The following is a 24718-nucleotide window of genomic DNA, read 5'->3' as shown; positions in this document are numbered from 1 at the left end:
ATATACCACTCCGAACTCTTGAGGACACATTCTTAACAACCTTACCATCCGGGGAGATTATGCCATCGGACCATATGCTGCAAGCAGTACTCATTCGGATCGCAAACAGAGAACTCTACTGCAATCTGATAGTACTTAATATGCAGTATTATGACATAATATTGGGCATGGATTTCCTTAGCAAATACGGCGCTTCAATCGAGTGCCGCAAAAGGAAAGTGATTTTTCGACCCGAAAATGAACCAGAGTTTGAGTTTTACGGGGAACCGAAAGGAACAGAGAAGTTATTGTCATCTATTAAAGCACAAAGGATGTTAGATAAAGGATGTATGGGGTTTCTAGCGCACGTGGTTGATACCAATCAAGTCAAAGACCCGAAGCTAGAAGATGTCAGGGTAGTATGCAACTATCCAAAAGTATTTCCTGATGAACTACCAGGGTTGGCCCCTGACAGAGAGATAGAATTCGAGATCGAATTGATTCCTGGTACTCAGCGATCTCAAAAGCACCTTATCGTATGGCTCCGGCTGAATTAAAGGAGCTTCAGGAACAGTTATCTGAATTACTCGACAAAGGACTTATTCGTCCTAGTCACTCTCCATGGGGAGCTCCAGTGCTGTTCGTAAAGAAGAAGATGGGTCTATGCGAATGTGTATAGACTACCGAGCGCTGAATAATGTGACGATCAAGAACCGGTACCCACTCCCACGGATCGATGACCTGTTCGACCAACTGAAGGGTGCGACCGTTTTCTCAAAGATAGACCTACGATCCGGTTATCATCAAGTGAAGGTGAAACCAGATGATATACCAAAAACAGCATTTCGAACCCGATATGGACACTATGAGTTCATAGTTATGCCTTTCGGAGTAACCAACGCTCCTGCAGTATTTATGGACCTGATGAATCGGGTATTTACGGCATATCTTGATAAATTTGTAATCGTCTTTATTGACGATATACTTATCTATTCGAGACCCCCAGAAGAACATGCTGAACACCTGAATACTGTACTACAGATCCTTCAAGAGAAACGACTATATGCCAAATTCTCCAAATGCGAGTTTTGGCTTGATCGGGTAATATTCCTAGGTCATGTCATCTCCAAAGATGGAGTTATGGTGGATCCAAGCAAAATCGAAGCTGTAAATAACTGGAACAGACCAAGGAATGCCCAGGCTATTACAGGAAATTCGTAGAGAATTTTTCCAAAATCATAGCCCCTATGACACCCTCACCAAGAAAAATACAAAGTATGAATGGACAGAAGCTTGCGAGAAGAGTTTCACGGAATTAAAAGGAGACTGACCAGTGCTCCGATATGTACAGCAATGCTTCCATCACAGGACTTGGAGCTGTACTCATGCAAGATGGCAAAGTCATTGCCTACGCTTCTAGACAACTTAAAGAGCATGAGAAGAATTATCCCATTCACGACTTAGAACTAGCAGCAGTGGTCTTCAGTCTCAAAATATGGAGACACTATTTATATGGAGCTCAGTGTAAGATTTATACCGACCATCAGAGTCTGAAATATTTCTTCACGTAAAAAAACCTGAATATGAGGCAACGCCAATGGCTTCTTAATTAAGGATTACGATCTAATCTTATACCACCCGTACAAGGTGAGATACCACAAGGAAAGTGCAACATGTATCACAATTGATACACAACAACAGACAATGCCTCGTCTGTAACACCCACTAAGCTTTTAAGATAAGCATATGAATGTAGGATTTTGCCTTAGAAAAATAAAAGGAAGTGGGTTGAAGCAAAAAGAAATAAAATGAAATAAAAAGAAGAGGAGGTCAAGGATTGAACCTTGAACCTCTTATATTATAATTTAGAGAATTAATTAGTAGAAACCAATTGGGATAGAGAGAAGATATTGATAGCAAAGGAGGGAAACTCATGATAAGGGTGAGAGTAAAAGTTAGCCAAAAGAAAACAAGAAAAGAGCAAGAGAAAGGCAACTTGCCTTCCTTCCTTCTCTCCCTCTTTCTCTCTTCTCTTGCCGAAAATCAAAGAGGCTAATTAAGGGGATTCATTCCCCCTTATTTCACCATGAATGATGAGGATAAATAAATAAATAAAAATAAAAATAAAATAGAGAAAAAGGGCTAAGGGAGAAGGAAAGCAAAAACTAATTTTGCTACTTCTTCCTCCTTAACATAAAAGGGAGCAAGTAAAGAGAAGAATTCTAATTTTTCTCTCATTTCTCTCATTCTTCCCTCTCCCTCACCGAGAACCTCAGTTCCCTCTCCTCCATCTTCGGCCCCAAGCCAAGGTTTTCTCCTAAGAAAGCCTAAGATACAAGGAAGACTTAGCAAGGGAATCAAGGAAAGGGAACTAGAAGAAGAGGCTATTTCTTCCATCACCATACCTTAGATCCACAAGAGAAAAGGATGTAAGCTTCCCCTCACCTGTGGTACAAGGCTTTTTATGTGATTTTCGGATTTTATGAGGATTAGAAACCTAGAATAGAATTTAAGAAAAATTCGGCCAAAGAAGAGTTTTCATATCTAGGAAGGTTAAAACAAGTCCTCATTTCATAATATTTTTCTATGCTATGTAGGAAGGTTTTCCTTCATGTTTTTATACCTATATGATGCTTGGTCAGAGGAGTACCTAACCCTAGAATTTCGGCCAAAAATATTTTAAAGATGTTAGGGAAATCATTGTTTAACCAAACTAATACAAGATTCCCTCCATGAATTACTAAGGATCGTTTATTGGTTTTCCTGCTTGAAAGTTACTAGGAACCAAAGGAAATCCCCTCATATGTTTCGGCCAAGAAAAGAGCTTAGGGTTAGGAAGACCTTTAAATTTAAGTAACCATGTTTATATGATAGAATATAGAGTTCTCTTAAAGAATTGCATGTTGAATATTGCTAGAAATTCATGAACTCTTCATTAAGATTTTCGGCCATGTTAAGATGGATAGCTTAGGAAAGCTTAAACAAAATTTTAACATGCTCAAGACCTCTGTGATATTAAGATATGAAAGTGTTTTAATGCTCTCATGCTTAATTAGGGTATAGAGAATTTAGTTACATGATATATGACTTGTAAGGTCACAAGGATCCTAGCTTGTTTATGAACCAAATTTGTATATGATGTTCTTAGTAATTTTTTCCATGAAACTTACTTAGGTTTTCCATGCTTTAGGCCACTTAAAAACTAGTTTAGAGAATGGTAAGTTTCGGCCATGAGGAAAAATAAAAGAAAAAGGAAAGAAACCTAGGAAGCCTAAGACACAATGCACATGTATGTTTATTATGCTTGTCTTTATACATGCTATGAAACTTGTATGACTTCCTATGCTTTTAGGCTATTTGAAGCAAAGTTAACCACTGATGGGTCTCGGCCAAGTAGGGTTTAAATGACCTAGAGGCCTTAGAATTGAAACCAATTGTGTTAAAAATGCTTCTTATGGAAATATGATAATGTGTTGATTGTGTCACATGCTTGTATAATTTTTCCATGACCTAAATGGACCATTGTAGGTCTTGTCCATGAAGGGATAGATGCCCTAGAAACGCTAGAATGAAAATTAAATATTCTCATGGCACTCTACATGAAATATGATAAGTAGAAAGCCAAAGTTCTCATGCTATATGTTGCTTAATGACCTAAAATGAGGCTAGGGTAAGTTTCGGCCATACCCTTTGTATGATACCTTATTATGAATTTATACAAGATGTTAGTTCAAGTTCACATGCTTGTATGCTTGTTTTTAGCCCTAATGAATACTTGTGAAATTTTGGCCATCACATATGTTAAGGGCTTGAAGAACTTAGGAATTAGCTCAAATATGATTACTATGTTACTTGGAAGAAAAATGTTATAAATATGGTTTAAGGTTTCCATGCTTTCATGACATTTGGGACCTTGTTTCACACCTGATAAGGTTCGGCCACATGAAGTTTAGGGACTTGGAGAACTTAGAAACCAAGTTAATCATGCTTATAATGCTTCCTATGAAATTGATGTGATGATAATTTAGGTTCCACATGCTTGGAGGTTATTTTTACCTAAATTGAGATCTAAGGGGGTTTGGCCATGATAAGAACCCAAGGGATTAGGAAGCTTGGAACCCAAGTTAACTATGTTACCATGTTTCTTATGATAGTATAATCACATGATACACCCTTATGCTTAAACATGTATGCTTGTGATTCATACTTTCCATGATATGATATGTGCTAGAAATATGCATGCTTTTATGATATGCTATGTGGATAGAAATATGCATGCTTTTATGATATGCTATGTGGTGAAAATATGCATGCTTTTATGATATGCTATGTGGTGAAAATATGCATGCTTTTATGACATGATGTATGCCTAAGTGATGCATACCTTTATGATACGATGTATGCATAAGTGATGCATACTTTTATGACATGATGTATGCCTAAGTGATGCATACCTTTATGATATGATGTATGCCTAAGTGATGCATACTTTTATGACATGATGTATGCCTAAGTGATGCATACTTTTATGATATGATGTGTGCCTAAGTGATGCATACCCTTATGATGTGTGATATGTATAAGTATGACATATACTTTACTTTATATGGCTTGTACCAAGGGTGGGCTCCATAAGCGCCCCGGGGTCGATGGAATAAGACTCGGGCCTCGTTAGGGATGGGCTCCTAAGTGCCCCTAGGTCGATGGAGTAAGACTCGGGCCTAGTATGTTTGCCTTGTAGGGGTCAAGACTTGCTATCTTGGACCTACATAGGTTGCGCGCAATATGTAAGTGGTACATAGCCGGGATCCCCTTTAAGTTGATAATATGTTCAAGTATATATGTAAGAAGAAATGGTTTTAAAGATCATGAGACATACACATGTTTTTCGGATACATGTTTTCAAAATCATATTGCATATACCTTATATTGTGATGATGCTATGATTTATGATATGCCATGATTAGATATGATTATGTTATGTTTCATGCTATGCTTTAAGAGCTTGATATGCCATGCTACCTTATGATGATGCTATGATATGCCATGATTAGATATGATTATGTTATGCATCATGCTATGCTTTAAGAGATGATATGTCATGATTAGTTATGATTTTGTTATGTTGCATGATATGCTTAAAGAGTATGATATGTTATGCCATGACTAGTTAAGATCATGTTATGTTAAGATATTCTTTGATCATGTGATGATTTTCGGTTTTAGTGAGTAGGAAAGGAACTTACTGAGCCATGAGTGCTCATAGCTTACTTTCCTTGTACCACAGATAAGGGAAAAAGCTGGATGAGCTAAAGGAGCAGCAGGAGAGGCAAGGAGATGTGTGTGGCGGTGGCTAGGCAACACAATAAGAACCTGCTTTAAGAACTTTTAAGAATTACGCTTTGGTTTCGTAAATTGTAGTACTATATGGGTAACTTGATGTTATGTTTCTATTTATCTTGTTATCATGTTATGGAAACCATATTAGTGTAGTTCGGATTTGAAAACAAAACAAAAGTTTTATTAAACTAAGAAAATTATTTTAAGTCTTCCGCTGTAATATGTACATAGAGTATCGTAGCCCCGTCCCTTAGGGTTAGAAGGGAGGGCGGGCGCTACATTCCGGGATGCAGCTTTCCGCAAATAGTGCACTAGGGGTATCTCGGTTGCTTATTCGTTGGGCCACCTTTAGCATTGTCCCATTGCTTCCTTTTTCCGGTAGAGGTCCCCTTCCAGTTTGTCTTGCCGCCTGAGGTTCTCTGTCCGTCTGTTCGGGACTGACTCTTATTCTCGTTCATTGCTTTCTGATAGTGCTCCGTGATCAGGGCACTGCTGACCAGTTCCTCTGTAGTCTGTGGTCTATTAACTCCACCAGCTACGTTCAGTGCTATCTCAGGTCGGAGCATTTTCAGCATCAGTCTGACCCTTTCCCTTTCTGTGCGAACCAACTCCGGACATAGCCGTGCCAATTGGTTGAAGCGTTTAACTGCCTCGTTCACTGATAGGTTACCTTGTCGAAACTCGGTGAACTCGTCATAGTGTCGGTTCGTCACTTGCATATGGAAGAACTCCTCAAGGAACTCTGTCTCGAAGTCTGTCCAGGTCATCAAATTAATCTGTCTCTTTGCCTTTACTCTTTCCCACCACATCCTTGCGTCTCCGGAAAAACAGAACGATACACATTTGATCTTCTCCGGTACAGGCCAGTCCAATAGCTCTACTATGCTTTCTACTGTCTTGAACCATGCCTGGGCGTCCCATGGCTAGCAAGTACCTGAGAAATTCTCCGGTTTCAACCTTAGCCACTGGATCAGGTAGGTCTCCTGTCGGACTACCGGAGTAGGGGCTATCGGTGGTACTGGTGCAACAACTGGAATAATGGGCACTGCGTTCTGATTAACTGGCGGGGTGATGAGATTTTCTTGCTGACCCATTAAAGTCGTGATCAACTGTTGTTGCTCCGTGATCTGGCGCTGGAGGTCAGTAACTACCTGGGTCAGATCCGGTGGAGTCGCTGTCTCATCTGCTCGAGCAGTGCGTCTCCTAGCCATGCTTATCTTCATTTAATGACAATAAATTATCATTATTTCTATCCAATTTAACATAAGGTCGTTAACATTCTTATTCTACCAACATGCATTCCTATCCTAAACTGGTTACTATCATAATTAAACAGAATAAGTAAACATGCATAATATTAAAGCATCATAATAAAAGAATTTAACTTAAACATATAAATTCTTACTTGGAACGGCAGGAGGAAGGCTTGACATGTGTGTAGTGAGAGGCTAACTTGGCTCTGATACCATACTGTAACACCCCGCCCCTCCTGCTAAGGCCACGGGGGTTACTTAACCCTACTTAACAACTTATTAACTTATTACAACGGAAGTGTTACTTGTAAATTTTTGAAACATAAAATCCATATGTCATACCTTACATTATTTCAAGACATATAGAAATTAACATGATAAAATGTCATGGAGTTACAATCATAAAAATATCAACAAGCACAATTCATATTTAATGGAAGCAGGTCTTTTCTTCTTTAGCCAGTCACTATCACACACATCCTGCTAGCCCCTCCTGCTGCTCCCCTAGTCCATCCAACCTTTGCCCTTATCTGTGGTACAAGAAAGTAAGCTGTGAGCAATCATGGCTCAGTAAGTTCCTTTCCTACTCACAAAATCCGTATAGCATGTCATCAATCACAAAGCATATATCAAAGCATAAAGTATCATAGCATATCATACATGGTCATCATATATATCATGAGCACAATCATAGATATCATGGCATAATCATGGCATAAACACAAGGTAGCATGGCATATCATAACATGATCATCATATATATATGAGCACAATCATAGATATCATGGCATAATCATGGCATAAACACAAGGTAGCATGGCATATCATAACATGATCATCGTATATATCATGACATATTCATAAAGTATATGCAAGGTGAACTTTTTAAACATGCATCATGACTTTTTAAAACGTATAGCATAGATACTTAAACATAATCTCAACATAAGAGGGGATCCTGGCTTGTACCACGTACATAAATGCGCGCGTCCTAGTAGGTCCAAGGTAGCAAATCTTGAACCCTACAAGGCATATACTTGGCTCGTTTCTTAGTCCATCGACCTAGGGGCACTTAGGAGCTCATCCCTAACGAGGCCCGTTTCTTAGTCCATCGACCCCGGGGCGCTTATGGAGCCCACCCTTGGTACAAGCCTTAAAAGTAAAATAACATGTCATATTTACATAGTCCATATCACTCATGCCATATTCATGTCATGAAGAGTGCTCTTGATCCCACTTATAGGGAAGCAATTCTTTTAGGCATAGCTTAAAGCACGTATAATTGAGCACACAGTATATCATGATTTTGAGCACACAGCATATCATGAACACATGCATAATTAAGCATACAACCTATCATGATCTTAAGCACACAGCATATCATGAACTTGAGCACATAGCATATCATGAGTTTAGGCACATATCATATCATGAATTTGAGTACATAGTATATCATGAGTTTAAGCACACAGCATATCATGAACTTGAGCACATAGCATATCATGAAATTTAGCACACAGCATATCATGAACTTGAGCACATAGCCTTTCATGAAATTTAGCACACAGCATATCATAAAAATAAGCACATAGCATATCATGAAACTTAGCACACAGCATATCATGAATAGGACCTAACATATATAAATGAACCTCACAGCATGTCATACTCTCCACATATCATAAAGCATTGCATGTGAAGTTCATGGAAGAACACAATTAGGTCTCTATCCCTAGTGACAAGTGGTGGCCGAAACATATAGAGGTGGTTTAGGTTATCAAGCAACAAAAGAACATGTGAACCCTAAACACCTATCATTTCTTATGACATAAGAGGCATCTTAAGCATGTTAGGTATAGGTTCCAAGCTTTCTAGGTCCCTTTTCATAACCTGGCCAAAACTTATTAAGTCCCCTTTTTAGGTTATTAACAACATATAAGCATGAACAAACCTAACAATTTTCATATCATATTCCATAAGAAACCCTTTGAGCATATTTGATTAGGTTCCAAGTTCTCTAAGCCTTTAACCCTAACATGGCCGAAACCCTAGCAACATGTTTCTAGGTTACAAGCAACATGAAAAGGTTAATCTTCATACTAACATATCAATACATATCATGAGAATCACCATAAGTACATTTAGTCTAAGTTTCAAGCTTCTCAAGCATTTTAATCCAATGTGGCCGAATCTTGTAAGCATGGGTATTAAGTTCCTAGTGGCATATTAGCATGAAGACCATAAGAACTTTCCTAGCTTTCATTTCAAAGAATAACATGGTCCACTTAGTTTAGAAATTTAAGCATACTAGGTCTTAAAAACAATTGTGGCCGAATACTAAAGAACAAGAATTCAAATTTCAAGCAACATGTGAACATTAATTTATTTCATATCTCTTCATCAAGTAGAGCATAGGTATCTTAGACATGATTTAAACCTTCCTAGGGTTCAAGTCTTGAAATGGCCGAACCCTCATATATAAGAAATATTGTTCAACTTAACCTAAGATCATGGCATGTCACATTAGCTTCATATCTTGTCTTATGAGAATCATAGCATGCTTAAATTTTTAGGTTTTAAGCCCTTCTAGGCTCTCAACTCTATCATGGCCGAATATACATGAATAAGGAACCAAGTTTAAATTGACATACAAGTGGGAAAGAAAAAACATCAACAACACCACTTATCATTAGGTACATATCATGAGAACAAGGTAGCATGCTTGGTTTAGGTTTAGAGCTCTTCTAGTTCTTTTGTACCTTCTATGCCGAAAATCCAAGTTCATAAATTTATGTTCTAACCAAACATTCTAGCATGAAAATATTAGTTTATCTCTCCTATCATAAGGTACATAACATAAGCAAAAATCATGAACATATCTTAGTTGGTTTTCAAGGTTCTTTAAACTCCCTTTTCCTTTTTTCTTTATTTGGCCAAAACCCTTATGAAATAATGTTACTCTCCGCAAGTGTACGGAAATGTCGCAAGTAATATAAAAGATTATCGTATCCACAGGGACTGGAATAAGCACTAGAAATGTCTCAATGCGAATTAGCTAAACAACTATCCAACCGTCTCAAAAGCAAAGTAAAGGTAAACAAATCTAATATTAAAGATCAAAAAACAAGAGTTTAGTGTTTTGGGTTATGATAAAGGGAGATTCTAGGAGTTTCGATTTCTTTGTAAGATTTCTTGAATGTAAATGGTTCACCAATTCTTATCCCTCAATTGCCAAACATGTAGAAAGTTGCCGGTTCCCTCTTGCAATAGACAACCGGCTAAGGACTGAGAAATGTATCTAAATAGGATTAATTAGACATGAACCTACGTTGTCCTTACACAAAAGCGCACCTATTACTATGCCTTCCTCGGATATCAACATAGAAGCCCACAACTTATTAATCTATCAAGATACAAGAAGCTAATCATAAAATCCATCCTACTCTCTTGAATATTCCTATTTCCTCTTCAAGATTATCTCTCAAACGTCCTTACACGGGCTTGCACCTATCACGTGGATCCCTCGGATGATCGAGTGAGAGTTTATCTTTACAAAGTCCATAAGAAATCCAAACAATCAATCAAGAATGAGAATTAAGCACAAATCACCATTAATCGTTCAAGATCTAATTGATACAAGCAAGATAATATCATTGAAACAAGAAAATGGCAAATCCATAAGAAATTACATCAATCCATCATACAAATACTCCCTTAATCCTAGAATACAAGATCTACTCCATGAATCGAGGAAGAAAACCCGAAGAAATAGAGATTACAAGCATTCCTTGAATCCCCAATCCAAGAAAACAAGAAAGGGGGAAAAAGAAAACTTATCTACGAAGAAGCCTTGTCTTCGGATCCAATCCTCGCTCCGGAGTCGAAATCGTCGAGATCTCCCTTAGAATCGCCCAGAAATCCTTCCAAGAATGGGAGGAAACCACCAAATCTTGCTTTCTCCCAAAGGGGGAGAGATCCCCTTTCAATTCATGAAGGAAGGTTTAAATAGAAGAGGGAATTGGGCGCCACACGGCCCCTCGATACGGCCGTGTGAGATCCACACGGCCATGTCCAGTTCCTTCTCTGCCAATGCTGCATGGCAGTGTGGTGCACATGGCCAAGTACCTCCTGCTCTCTGGAAATGCTACACGGCCGTGTGGTGCACACGGCCGCTACCTGCTTGGTCTCTGGAAAATCCACACGGCCGTGTAGATCCACACGGCCACCATCTGCTTGGTCTCTGGAAAATTCACACGGCCGTGTAATGCACACGGCCACCACCTGCTTGGTCTCTGGAAACCTCACATGGTCGTGTAGATCCACACGGCCATGTAAGGCATCTGCTCTGGTTTCTTCAAATCAAGACACGGCCGTGTGAGATTCACACGGCCATGTCCTCTTCCTTCAATTACTTCCAAGCTTGCCCGAGGACGCCTAATCTTCACCAATTTTGACTCCTGTGTACAGAAAATGCACAAAAAGCATATCTCCGAACCAAAAGAGTAAATATGCTAAAAGGAAAGCTGGAAGTATAAGAATGCATAGATCAAGCATGCTCAAAGTATGTAAATGTGCGTAAAAACATGCATAAAAGAGTATATAATCTACGCACATCACACCCCCAGACTTAAACCTTTGCTTGTCCTCAAGCAAAATGCTGCAGTCTAAATTCATATGTTCTACAACACATTCATAAAACCTAATGCACTTTCCTAATTCTATCAAAAAGTTTCATTAACAAGCATGATCATGGAAACCAGTAAAGTATGGTTCAAGCATAAGAATCTTGTGCACAGTGTAAAAGTAACTCAACACCCTTCAAGTTTCAATCCATGTCCTAGTCAAGTCGTCATCAAATTTGAATTCCTAATGTTTCCAATGAAAGACAAGTAACCAGTGATAGGCACTTACTCACCATTCACTTGGTTCATATTTCTCAACTAACCCATGGTCTTAAAGGTGTGCTCAATCTCAAGAGAAGCTAAGCAGTCATTTCCCCAGTAACCTAACTCGGTGTCAAAGGGGTGACTTGCTAGATTCCACTCATGACAACTGTTTTTTATATCCCTTTTTTTTTTTTTTTTTAAGTGTTTGCATTGTGCAAAACTTATTCACAAATGTACTTTTAGCACACATGTTGGGATATTTTTATTTTTCCAAATGAGTTGACATGATTCGAGCATCATCCAGTAACCAAAATGAAAGTTGAGAAATCACCATGGAAACCAAGTACTAAGCAAACAAGATGAATCATGACTATTTCAATGACATCAACTATTCAAGCATCAAGCACAAGTGTAGTGAAGATAAAGTCCTTAAGGTTGAACCAAAACTAAAACTCATCACCATAAGATTCTTAGCTTATTAATGCTTCCCAAGATAGAAAAAAGAACTACATAAAGTTTACTACTAGCATCATTCAAACATCATGAATCAAGACAATAATCGTGCTAACATTTCACATGAATCCAAGAAAGCATATAAGTGAAGTTTTGATGTTCTCAAGATGTATGCCACAAAAAATCAAAACACAATGCAAGACATAAGCAAAAACAAAAACAAACAAAGCAAATCAAATGCATCTAATACATCCCCCTAGACTTAAATTTTTCATTGTCCCAATGAAAACTAAAAACAATGTGGTGGAGATTTTAAAAGAAGTTACCAAGTGATGAGCTCCAAATGGTTGACGTTCATGTTTTTAAAGATACTCCTCCATCCAATACACACATTCCTCCACAACATTGAATTCTACAACAATAAGATAGACAAGAAAAATTAAGTAGAGGATACATGTTTATTATAAAGAGAGAACTAAAGACATAAAAGAAAATAAGGAAAATGAACTTGGGTTGCCTCCCAAGAAGCACTTGTTTAAGGTCATTAGCTCGACCACCTCATTAGATTCATCTAAATCTTGCTCTTGGAGGGGTAAGATATTTTAGAACCCTCCTACCAAGGGCTCTTATTATGGAGGGAGCTTTCATCAAAGGAGCTACAAAGTAAAGTATAACTCTCTCCATCTTCGTCTTCTTGGAAATTTCTTCAGGTGGTCGAAGACGGTTCAGATTGAGCTTCCAATTATTGGCCCATGTGAAATCTGCACATCCAAAAGAAAAACAAATCTCCCACAAGCACGTTATATAGTATAGAGCTAGAACCATATCAAGATAAGATGAATAAGTAATAAAAACTGAATCACATCCAACAAAGTCAATTATAGGTACCTCCATAAAGTTTTCCAAAAGATCACAAGAAATACAATCCTTACTTTGCTGAGAAATACTTGAAATTTCTAAACATGTAGATGTGACTTCCTCTGAATCAAATGATGGTTCTGGCTCTAGCTTAGGTGTTGATGATATCAATGATGGTGATTCTTGAGACTCTGCTAGCTCTGCATAAGTCCCTACACATTGTTCCACAACATGATCAATTCTTAAAACCTCTAAGGGTTGTCTTGACAAAGGTGGTGATCCACAGCTCCCTACACATTCTCCCATATCATCATCATCAACACATACATCAAAAAATAAACTAACATCTATGCCCTCAATAGGAGAATCAATAACCAGAGGATCAATAACTTCACTTACAGTTTTAAATTGATCTACCACATCACATTCATCATCTGAAAATTCAATGTCACTATAATACCTTATAAAATTTTGAGGTAGATCTGAAAACTTATTTACCACTACATTATCAATAAAATCCTCATCTGAAAAATCTTCATCTTCATATATATTCAAAAATCTACACTCAACCATATTAGTGTCACAGAATTTGCCGAAGTCTTTATTTTCATTGACCCCCACTAACCTTTGTGGAAAAGGAACCCTTAGTGAAGGTCCTGGGAAAAACTGAACTCCCTTTTTCCCAAATTCCCTTTGAGCTTTTGGAGGAGGTCCAACTTGCTTATCTAATGTTGGTGTGATTAATCGTTGAGGGAAAGGTATTTGTGGCCTTTGGGAACTTCCTAGAGAAATGGAACTGAGTTCTTGTGATCTTCTATTATTCTTCTCCTCAATTCTAAATATGTCATTCTTCAGAAGTTCTTCATGATTTTTGCCACTTCTCAACCCAACATCATCACAATTTTCATTAGATCTTGACTGTGTAGGAGGGGGATCTTCTTTAAACCATTTTGAAACAATACTATCAAGCTTTGCCCCCAAATGTTTGAACTCCTCACTCAGTGACTTGTGAATTTCAACATTTTTAGGTGGTTGAATTTCATTTTGTTTGACAGGTTCTCTTACATTTATGGCTTGCACTTCTTGAATATCTGAGGGAAATTCCATCCAACTTTTGTTCGACCATTCATGGAGGTTCAATGTCACTTGATCAATTAACGAATAAGCTTCATCTACACTTTTGTCCATAAAAGAACCTCCAGCTGATGAATCCAATAAAGTCTTGTCTGAGAAAGAAATTCCCCCATAGAATATGTTCAAAATCAACAATTTTTCAAAACCATGATGAGGGCACTGTCTTTGAAGACTCTTGAATCTATCCCATGCTTCAAATAATGATTCTCCATATGCCTGAGAAAAATTTGTTATGCAATTCCTCATATACACCGTTCTACTTGGAGGGAAAAAATGATTTAGAAATTGCTTCTCCAATTGTTCCCAACTTGTGATGCTTTGAGGACAGAGAGAATATAGCCAAGTCCTTGCTTTATCCTTGATACTGAAAGGAAATGCTATTAATCGAACTGCATCTGCTAATACTCCTTCATATTTCACCAAATCACAAATCTCTAAAAATGTTTCAAGATGCAGATAAGGACTTTCTGATACTTCTCCTCCAAATTTGTGACCTTGTATCATGAAAATTATCTCTGGGTCTAGTTGGAAACTTTCTACTTCAATTTGAGGTTGCACAATGGGAGATAAAAATCTTGCAGAAAAGGGTGTAGAAAAATTTCTCATGGTCCTGCTTGACATGTTAGTGCTCATGGATATTCAAGAAGAAAAAGAAAATTATCAAGAATCAAAAACAAGAAATAAAATGCAATATGAAAAGCAAGAAAGCAAATGCAGAATTTAAATTGCAAGAAAGAAAGTGCATAATGAAAACAAGAAAGAAAAGATAAAAGAAAAAAGAAAAATGTCTAGAATAATTCATATGCTAAAAATTGCAAGATATGTTTACAAAAGAAAAGAAGAAAGAAACAAGATCAAAAGAGAAAACAGAGAAAAGTTATATTAGAGTACTAGAAATCAAGAATGCAAAGTTAGAATTAGAATTAGAATTGCAACAAAAAGAGTTGTCAAGAATATTATTCAAGAAAGGAAAAACTTACGAAAATAGAATTCTAACAATTAGTTATAACTATGCAAATCAAAAGAAAAAAGGAAAAGTTATGTTTAGTCTAACTCAATTGATAATTCCTAATGTTATAGCGCAGTCCCCGGCAACGGCACCAAAAACTTGTTACTCTCCGCAAGTGTACGGAAATGTCACAAGTAATATAAAAGATTATCGTATCCACAGGGACTGGAATAAGCACTAGAAATATCTCAATGCGAATTAGCTAAACAACTATCCAACCGTCTCAAAAGCAAAGTAAAGGTAAACAAATCTAATATTAAAGATCAACAAACAAGAGTTTAGTGTTTTGGGTTATGATAAAGGGAGATTCTAGGAGTTTCGGTTTCTTTGTAAGATTTCTTGAATGTAAATGGTTCACCAATTCTTATCCCTCAATTGCCAAACATGTAGAAAGTTGCCGGTTCCCTCTTGCAATAAACAACTGGCTAAGGACTGAGAAATGTATCTAAATAGGATTAAATAGACATGAACCTACGTTGTCCTTACACAGAAGCGCACCTATTACTATGCCTTCCTCGGATATCAACATAGAAGCCCACAACTTATTAATCTATCAAGATACAAGAAGCTAATCATAAAATCCATCCTACTCTCTTGAATATTCCTATTTCCTCTTCAAGATTATCTCTCAAACGTCCTTACACGGGCTTGCACCTGTCACGTGGATCCCTCGGATGATCGAGTGAGAGTTTATCTTTACAAAGTCCATAAGAAATCCAAACAATCAATCAAGAATGAGAATTAAGCACAAATCACCATTAATCGTTCAAGATCTAATTGATACAAGCAAGATAATGTCATTGAAACAAGAAAATGGCAAATCCATAAGAGATTACATCAATCCATCATACAAATACTCCCTGAATCCTAGAATACAAGATCTACTCCATGAATCGAGGAAGAAAACCCGAAGAAATAGAGATTACAAGCATTCCTTGAATCCCCAATCCAAGAAAACAAGAAAAGGGGGAAAAAGAAAACTTATCTACGAAGAAGCCTTGTCTTCGGATCCAATCCTCGCTCCGGAGTCGAAATCGTCGAGATCTCCCTTAGAATCGTCCAGAAATCCTCCCAAGAATGGGAGGAAACCACCAAATCTTGCTTTCTCCCAAAGGGGCAGAGATCCCCTTTCAATTCATGAAGGAAGGTTTAAATAGAAGAGGGAATTGGGCGCCACACGGCCCCTCGACACGGCCGTGTGAGATCCGCACGGCCATGTCCAGTTCCTTCTCTGCCAATGCTGCACGGTAGTGTGGTGCACACGGCCAAGTACCTCCTGCTCTCTGGAAATGCTACACGGCAGTGTGGTGCACACGGCCGCTACCTGCTTGGTCTCTGGAAAATCCACACGGCCGTGTAGATCCACACGACCACCATCTGCTTGGTCTCTGGAAAATTCACACGGCCGTGTAATGCACACGGCCATCACCTGCTTGGTCTCTGGAAACCTCACATGGCCGTGTAGATCCACACGGCCATGTAGGGCATCTGCTCTGGTTTCTTCAAATCAAGACACGGCCGTGTGAGATTCACACGGCCATGTCCTCTTCCTTTAATTACTTCCAAGCTTGCCCGAGGACGCCTAATCTTCACCAATTTCGACTCCTGTGTACAGAAAATGCACAAAAAGCAGATCTCCGAACCAAAAGAGTAAATATGCTAAAAGGAAAGCTGGAAGTATAAGAATGCATAGATCAAGAATGCTCAAAGTATATAAATGTGCGTAAAAACATGCATAAAAGAGTATATAATCTACGCACATCAAATAACCATAGGTTTTTAAGCAATATTTTTCATAACAAACATATAGCTATTGTACCACAGGTGAGGGAAACTTACATCCTTTCGCTTGTGGTTTTCCTTAAGGAGGAAAGTGTTCTAGTTGTTAGGGAAGGAAGAAGTTTCTTCCTCTTGTGCCTTCTTTGATTTCCTTTGCTTGGGAAGGGCTAGAACTTGAAGATTTCTTCTTGAAAATTGGCTTCCTTGGAGAAGAACTTGACTTAGTGCTCGGATCAAGGAGTGGGTGGATCTCCTAGTCTCGGTGAAGAAAAGAAAAGAAGGAAGGAGGAGGAAGAATGAAGAAAATGAGAGGTTTACTTCTCATTTTTTTCTATTTATTCCTCATGAGGGAAATTTATGCCCTCATTAATTTTCTCTTTAATTCATCCATTATTCTTCTCTTGGTTCCCATGAAAAATGAGGAGAGGGAAGGGTGAAGGAAACAGCTTGCCTTCTTCTTATTCCTTCTCTTAGTCAAGAGGGAGAAGAGGTGAGCAATTTGGTTTTCTCTAGCTCCTTGTTTTATTTTTCTTCTCTCCTTTAACTAATATTTTTATTCCTTCCTATGCATATGTTACTTTCTATCCTAGTGGTGATCATGCCATTAATCTTTCTCCATTATTGGTGGGAGGTTCAAGGTTCAATCCTTGGCCTCCACCTCTTACCTCTTATTTTTATTTTGTTTCTTACTCTTCTTTTTCTCTTATTCTTTTTATTTATTTCCATGCTCTTAATGAGAATAATACCTATGTATTTATATAACAAAAATTCATGGGTGTTACAAATGTACCTCCAATAGCCATCTTATCTATACAAATACTAAATAAGATTCCTGGAAGATGGAGAAATGATGAGAGGGAAAAAACTTGAAACAGGTCTCCCATTTTCCTTCCTCACATGCACAAATCCAGCTTGAAGGTCTAACCACGCATCATATAAGAACAAAGTAGCTTTTACTTGGGAGTGTATCGTCGCCTAGATAAGCAGATAAATTTTTTTAAAACACATATTCAAATAGTCATTAAAAGATAATCACAGAGTTACAAACATGCTCAAGTGAAAAATTGTTTTCTTTCCAGTAAATAATTTTACAAGTTTTCAGAAATTTTGCAGAAGTGATGTCTATTTTCACAACAAAAATACATGGACGAGAAGAGGGAACCAAACATAAGAGAGGTTCATGCTGAATGACATTTAATAATAACCATACATTCCAGGGTAGTTCTCCCTTGTTAAATTAACATCATTTAGATATGGATCGTCAAACATGCAAAAGTAAAGTGCCATCATTGTATTTATTGGCAACCCTTGTAGTGACATAGAATGGGTCAGTGAAATGCACAACAATGTTCCTGGTGCGAAGGGAAATAGGGTAAAGTAAAATTAGCTAATCTCAAAAAAATTGACATATTATGTACATGAGTAGAGAAGGAAAATTACCTTTCAAATATTTGGTTTCGGAAAGCTCCAAATTCAAGTTTCAAGGCAATTGTTCTCATACCATCAACCATGTTCTGCCTGTGAGGGCTATCTGCACATGAAAACTGTTCGTGTGATATATTATCAGGTTTCCACAATGCTACTACATGGAAAGGAAATGACTGAACCTGCAGATACTGCTCTCGCCATCCTGTCATCAATAGCATGAACTGGAAACCATAAGGTTGTACTTGTGTCACTAGCCCAATTTGGCAATGCTATTTTACCATTTTCAATATAAAGTTGTTTAAGTTCTAGAGGATGAGCGTTATTCTCTGTAATAGTGTTGGAATCATGTGCATGAACTTTATCCTCCATTATTTTTGCATACTCATTAATATCAATTGTATGAGATTCATCAATCATCAACCCAAGACCAGTATCTATGCTTAAAAGAGAACCCTGAGAGAGTAGTTTATTGGCTTCAATATAAGTCCAAGCCATTGGAGTTCATTCATTAACAAAGCCGATGTTACTGCAGCAGAAATATCCACTAGAGTTCTTGGCTTGAGCACCTGAAAGAAGATAGAATCCATGAGTTTTTCCACACTTATTGAAGTACAACATTATTGACTCTCTTTTTTTTTCTTTTCTTTTCCTTCCATTTTATACACTCTCAACTCAGTGGAAGTTGGCAACACTGTTTCATAGGGGATGCTAAATAACCAAAGAAAAGAAAACCTACTCTGAAATCCTAAATCCAAACAAAAATGTATACGAAAAATGATGAGCTTTAGCAACCAAAACTTTTACCTTCAGAACAGGTCTGGTTGGTTTCTCATAACTCATAAAATCATCATTATCTTGCGGCCCACCTTTTGTGAAAAGTTATGGGATCTAAACCTCGAGTTGCCAATCTGTCATGTAAGAACTCCAAGAACATAGAGACCTGGCTTTTGTGGAGGCACATCAAGTTTGATGACATTCCTACCAGGTTTGAGAATATGAGCATCTAAACTTTTTATTGTCTGCATAAGACAAAATGTCAATTTAGGAATCTGCAATCTTTATTGTCTATATAAGATGCAGTTATTTTCATAAAAAAAAAAAGAAAAGAAAAATTCAAAACATGAAAACAAAATACAAAGTGTCTGGCCAATGCTAATAAAAATATCTTGACATATTCTTCATTTAATCCAGTGTAAAGACACATGCAAGATTTAATGTCCACGTGAAAAATACTATATTGAATGATAGATAAACTAAATGAACCAGAGACTAAATTAGTGTGTGCGATCATGGATAAAACATTAAAAAGATAAAACAAAACATAATGAAAAATTTGTAACTAGCTTATTTGCACGATGTTCATTGTACTACAAGATAGTAGGCAAATCTTGACACCTTGATCTGTATTATGAGTATTTGTAAGTGTCAAGCTAAGAGACTCCAAAGTAATATCATCAGGAAAACCACTCCAAATAGTTGTTGAATAAACATTAAATGTCCATTTACATTAGTTATTCCAACAGTTTTAGGAATATGAAATGTCAAGAGTCAGCAATTACTCTTAGTTAATGTTTTTTTAATTGCCTATAGTTAAGTTTATTTCAGTTTTAAAAGGGTAGACTACACCCTATAAATAAGTCATTGTATTGCTCGTAAGTATAGAGAATTGAAGAAAAACTTTTTCCTCCACAAGTCCACCAATTGTCTTTTTTTACAAATTGGTATCAGAGCCGATGGGGAGTATAATCAATAATGTGTCGTTGCCCCAGTTAACGAAGGTGAACTATGAGAATTGGAGGATCCAAATGAAAGCTCTTCTTGGTGAGGTGGATTGTTGGGAGGTGGCTCAAGAAGGTTTCGAAGAACCAGAATCTACCGCAGGATATTCGGCGGCTCAAAATAAGGTGTTGAAGGAAACGCGATCAAAAGATAAGACAGCATTGTACATGCTGTTCCGAGCTGTTGATGAGTCGGGCTTTGAGAAGATTGCGAATGCAACAACTTCAAAAGAAGCGTGGGACATCTTGGAGACTGCATACAAAGGAGCCGACCGAGTTAAACAAGTTCGCCTTCAAACTCTTCGCAACGAGTTGGAAGGCATGAAGATGAAGGAGTCAGAAGGTGTGTCAGATTACATCACACGTGTTCAAACTGTGGTGAATCAACTCAACCGAGATGGAGAAAAGTTGTCCGATGCACAGGTCGTGGAGAAAATTCTGAGGTCGTTAACCGACAGTTTCGAGAATGTGGTATGTGCCATAGAAGAGTCAAAGGATCTAGCAATGTTCACGATCGATGAGCTTGCTGGTTCCCTATTGGCACATGAATACCGGAAGAAGAAGAAGAAGGAGGAGACACTTGAGCAGGCACTTCAAACCAAAGCATCGATCAATGGTGAGAAGATATTCTATTCTCAAAACTTTCGAGGTAAATGGCGTGGCCATGGTGATCGAGGAAATAGTCGCGGTGGGAGAAGCCGCGGCCAAGAAAGATATCATGAGGAGAAGAGGCAATCAAACCAACAGAACTGGCGTGGAAGAGGACGCGGTCGTGGGAGAGGCGGTCGGTCAAATTATTCCAACATCGAGTGCTACAAGTGTGGCAAATATGGTCACTATGTGAAGGATTGCAATTCTGATAAATGTTACAATTGTGGAAAGGTGGGACATTTTGCAAAAGAATGTTGAGTCGAAGAAAAGGTGGAAGAGACAATCAACCTAGCCATGGAAGATGAAGCGAAAGAAGGTTTTCTCTTAATGGCATATGACAAAGTCAACACCGACAACAACACAGAGTGGTACCTCGACACGGCTGCAAGCAGCCATATGTGCGGGCATGAGCATTATTTCAAAGAAATGCGAAAGGTTGAAGCTGTATCTGTATCATTTGGAGATGGATCGAAGGTTGAGGTCAAAGGCCAAGGTACGATTTATTATTTACAAAAAGATGGTTTAGTTGGGTCAATCCAAGATGTGTATTATGTACCAGACCTCAAGAGCAACATTTTAAGTATGGGGCAACTTATGGAGAAAGGTTATTCGGTTTTTATGAAAGACCAGATATTACTGTTGAAAGACAAGCAAGGGCATTTAGTCGCTCAAGTTGAAATGGGGAGAAATCGGATGTACAAACTGAATTTGAGAAGTGTACGAGAAAGATGTTTGCAAGTCAACATAGAAGACAAGGCGTCACTATGGCATCTCCGCTTTGGCCACCTACATCATGAAGGCCTAAACAAATTGGCAAAGAAGAATATGGTGCACGGACTACCAGACATGCAATACGAGGGAAAGTTTTGTGAAGAATGTGTGCTTGGAAAGCATGCCAGAATGCCATTTCAAAAGAAGGCAGAATATCGGGCTAAGCAACCTCTCGAGTTAATTTATTCCGACATATGTGGACCAATTACCCCTGAATCTTTCAGCGGCAAAAGGTATTTCATCTCTTTTATTGATGATTTCTCACGAAAAACTTGGGTCTATTTTCTGAAAGAAAAATCCGAGGCATTTGAGTTGTTCAAAAAATTCAAAGTGCTGGTGGAAAAGGCAACCGGTAGACACATCAAATCTGTACGATCCGATAGAGGTGGCGAGTACACTTCAACGGCTTTCATGGAGTATTGTGAGGAGCAAGGAATAAGGCGATTTCTAACCGCACCGTACTCTCCACAACAAAACGGGGTGGCCGAGAGGAAGAATAGGACCATTCTCGACATGGTTCGGTCAATGCTCAAGAGCAAGAAAATGCAAAAGGAATTTTGGGCGGAAGCCGTGCAATGCGCCGTCTATATTCAAAATCGGTGCCCACATGCAAAGTTGTATGATCAAACACCACAAGAGACATGGAGCGGACAAAAACCAACAGTTTCTCATCTCAAAGTATTCAGCAGTTTGGCCTACGCACACGTGCCGGATCAGCGAAGAACAAAGCTTGAAGACAAAAGCAAGAGATATATTTTTATTAGGTATGATGAGAAAACAAAAGGATACAAGCTATTCGACCCGATAAGCAAGAAGATTCTTGTGAGCCGTGATGTACGAGTTCATGAAACAGTTGAATGGGATTGGAATAAAGAAACAGAGGGCATCATTAAAATTGGAGAATCATCAACTGCTATACCAACAGCCATATCAGAAGATTCTGAAACTATTGATAATGAAGATGAACCACGACAGTCCAAAATGCGAAGTTTACAAGATCTGTATGATTCGACAAATGAGGTACACCTTATATGTCTTTTGGTAGATTCTGAGAATATAAGTTTTGAACAGGCAGTGCGAGACAAGAAATGGCAAGCTGCCATGGACGAAGAGATTAAAGCAATAGATCGAAACAACACATGGGAGTTAGCAGAATTACCGAAAGGAACTCAGCCCATTGGTGTCAAGTGGGTGTTTAAGAGAAAGATGACTGCTCAAGGAGAGATAGAACGATACAAGGAAAGACTTGTAGCAAAGGGATACAAGCAAAAGGCAGGAATCAACTATGAGGAGGTGTTTGCTCCCGTTGCAAGAATGGAGACAATCAGATTGCTCATTTCACAAGCGGCTCAATGCAAATGGCCGATATTACAAATGGATGTCAAGTCGGCATTCTTGAATGGTGTGCTTGAAGAAGAAGTTTATATCGAACAACCACCCGGATACATGAAAATCGGAGAAGAAAAGAAGGTGTTGAAATTGAAGAAGGCACTTTATGGGTTGAAGCAAGCACCACGGGCATGGAATACTCGTATCGATGCATACTTCAAGGAGAACAGGTTCGAACAATGTCCCTACGAACATGCCCTTTATGTGAAGAAGAATGGAGGTAATATGTTATTTGTTGCCCTTTATGTTGATGATCTCATTTTTATGGGGAATAATAGTAAAATGCTACAAAAGTTCAAGAGCACAATGACACGGGAGTTCGAGATGACAGATTTGGGCTTGATGAAGTTTTTCCTTGGTCTGGAGGTAAGACAAGGAAAGACGGGTATTTTTGTATCCCAGGAGGCATATGCAAAGGAGATTTTGAAGAAGTACAAGATGGAGTCTTGCAATCCTGTTTCAACACCAATGGAACCAGGAGCAAAACTTTCTAAGTTTGATGGAGGAGAACGAGTCGACGCAAGCAAATACCGAAGTTTAGTGGGAAGCCTTCGCTATCTCACATGTACAAGGCCGGACCTTGCATTAAGTGTCGGCATTGTAAGTCAGTTCATGGAGGAGCCAGTTCATTCTCATTGGAAGGCGTTGAAGCAAATCCTACGGTACATCATAGGAACAGTGTCACTTGGGTTATACTATACAAATGCTGCAGATTACAAGTTGGTCGGGTACTCCGACAGCGATTGGTGTGGAGACTTGGATGATCGAAAAAGCACATCGGGTTATGTGTTTTTTATGGGTGATACGGCGTTTACCTGGCTTTCAAAGAAGCAACCGATCGTGACACTCTCGACATGTGAAGCTGAATATGTGGCAGCATCTTTATGTGTATGCTATGCGATATGGCTCAGAAATTTATTGGGGAACTTGGAGCAACAACAACTCGATGCAACTGTAATACGAGTTGACAACAAATCAGCAATTGAGTTGAGCAAGAATCTGGTGAATCATGAAAGAAGCAAGCATATTGACGTTCGATTTCACTTCATCCGAGATCAGGTAAAGGAAGGAAGTGTGGAATTAATGCACGTGGCAAGTCGGGACCAAGTCGCAGATATCTTCACGAAACCGCTACCGATGATACTTCTCGACAACTACAAAAGACTGATTGGCATGAAAGATGGCAGAAGCATTTAAGTTTATGGGGGAGTATTGTTGAATAAACATTAAATGTCCATTTACATTAGTTATTCCAACAGTTTTAGGAATATGAAATGTCAAGAGTCAGCAATTACTCTTAGTTAATGTTTTTTTAATTGCCTATAGTTAAGTTTATTTCAGTTTTAAAAGGGTAGACTACACCCTATAAATTAGTCATTGTATTGCTCGTAAGTATAGAGAATTGAAGAAGAAAAACTTTTTCCTCCACAAGTCCACCAATTGTCTTTTTTTACAATAGTTATTGAAACTATACCAGGGTCCCCATAACATAACTAAAGTGGTGGACCAGGATTGCCTGAAAATGTGATCAACAATGAAACATCAAGGGGTACTAGATGTTTCATTTTACTATGTGCAAGACGAACAACCTCTAACTGAAAAGCTTGTCGTTCTTTAGCCAAGAATAAACCATCCTCCAGAGACAACAAGAGAACACAAGATGAGAGGTTTCCAGCTTGGTCATTAAGTATCTTCTGACACTCTGCAAGGTTTGGCAAGACTTCAACTAAGATACATACCATCATCAGTATCCGAGGGCACAGAGGTGTTGCTCATGGTCGTGTAGAGCTCGAAGGCATTGAGGATTGGCGGAGATGTATTTTGTCGCTTAGGGTTCAGGAAGGCATTTAGGTATTTAGGTTCAGGAAGGAAAATACGAAAGGGGGAAACACAAACACATTTAGGCAGCGTAGAGGGGTTAGGTGGAGAGGGGTTCGCCGGTGAAGAGAGGGAAAGAAACGTAGATGGAGATCATAAGTTTGATGGAAATGTTTAGGGATCGAGAAGGTA

At 38.4% G+C, this 24718-nt stretch overlaps 1 non-coding gene and 1 pseudogene across 1 annotated transcript; one reads left to right on the top strand and one right to left on the bottom strand.

Annotated features, from left to right (window-relative positions):
• The first annotated feature begins 14045 nt into the window (after positions 1–14045).
• LOC122028455 lies at positions 14046–14151 on the top strand. Its single transcript, XR_006124824.1, has one exon. It is a non-coding gene; the product is annotated as a small nucleolar RNA R71 (small nucleolar RNA).
• Positions 14152–17510: 3359 nt separating this feature from the next.
• LOC122026471 lies at positions 17511–24450 on the bottom strand (annotated as a pseudogene).
• Positions 24451–24718: the final 268 nt, after the last annotated feature.

The sequence above is a fragment of the Zingiber officinale genome, chromosome 10A (genome assembly GCF_018446385.1).
Source record: "Zingiber officinale cultivar Zhangliang chromosome 10A, Zo_v1.1, whole genome shotgun sequence".
Classification (NCBI taxonomy): Eukaryota; Viridiplantae; Streptophyta; class Magnoliopsida; order Zingiberales; family Zingiberaceae; genus Zingiber; species Zingiber officinale.
Note: the sequence above shows the minus strand (reverse complement) of the source record. Positions and strands in the feature narration are given on the sequence as shown.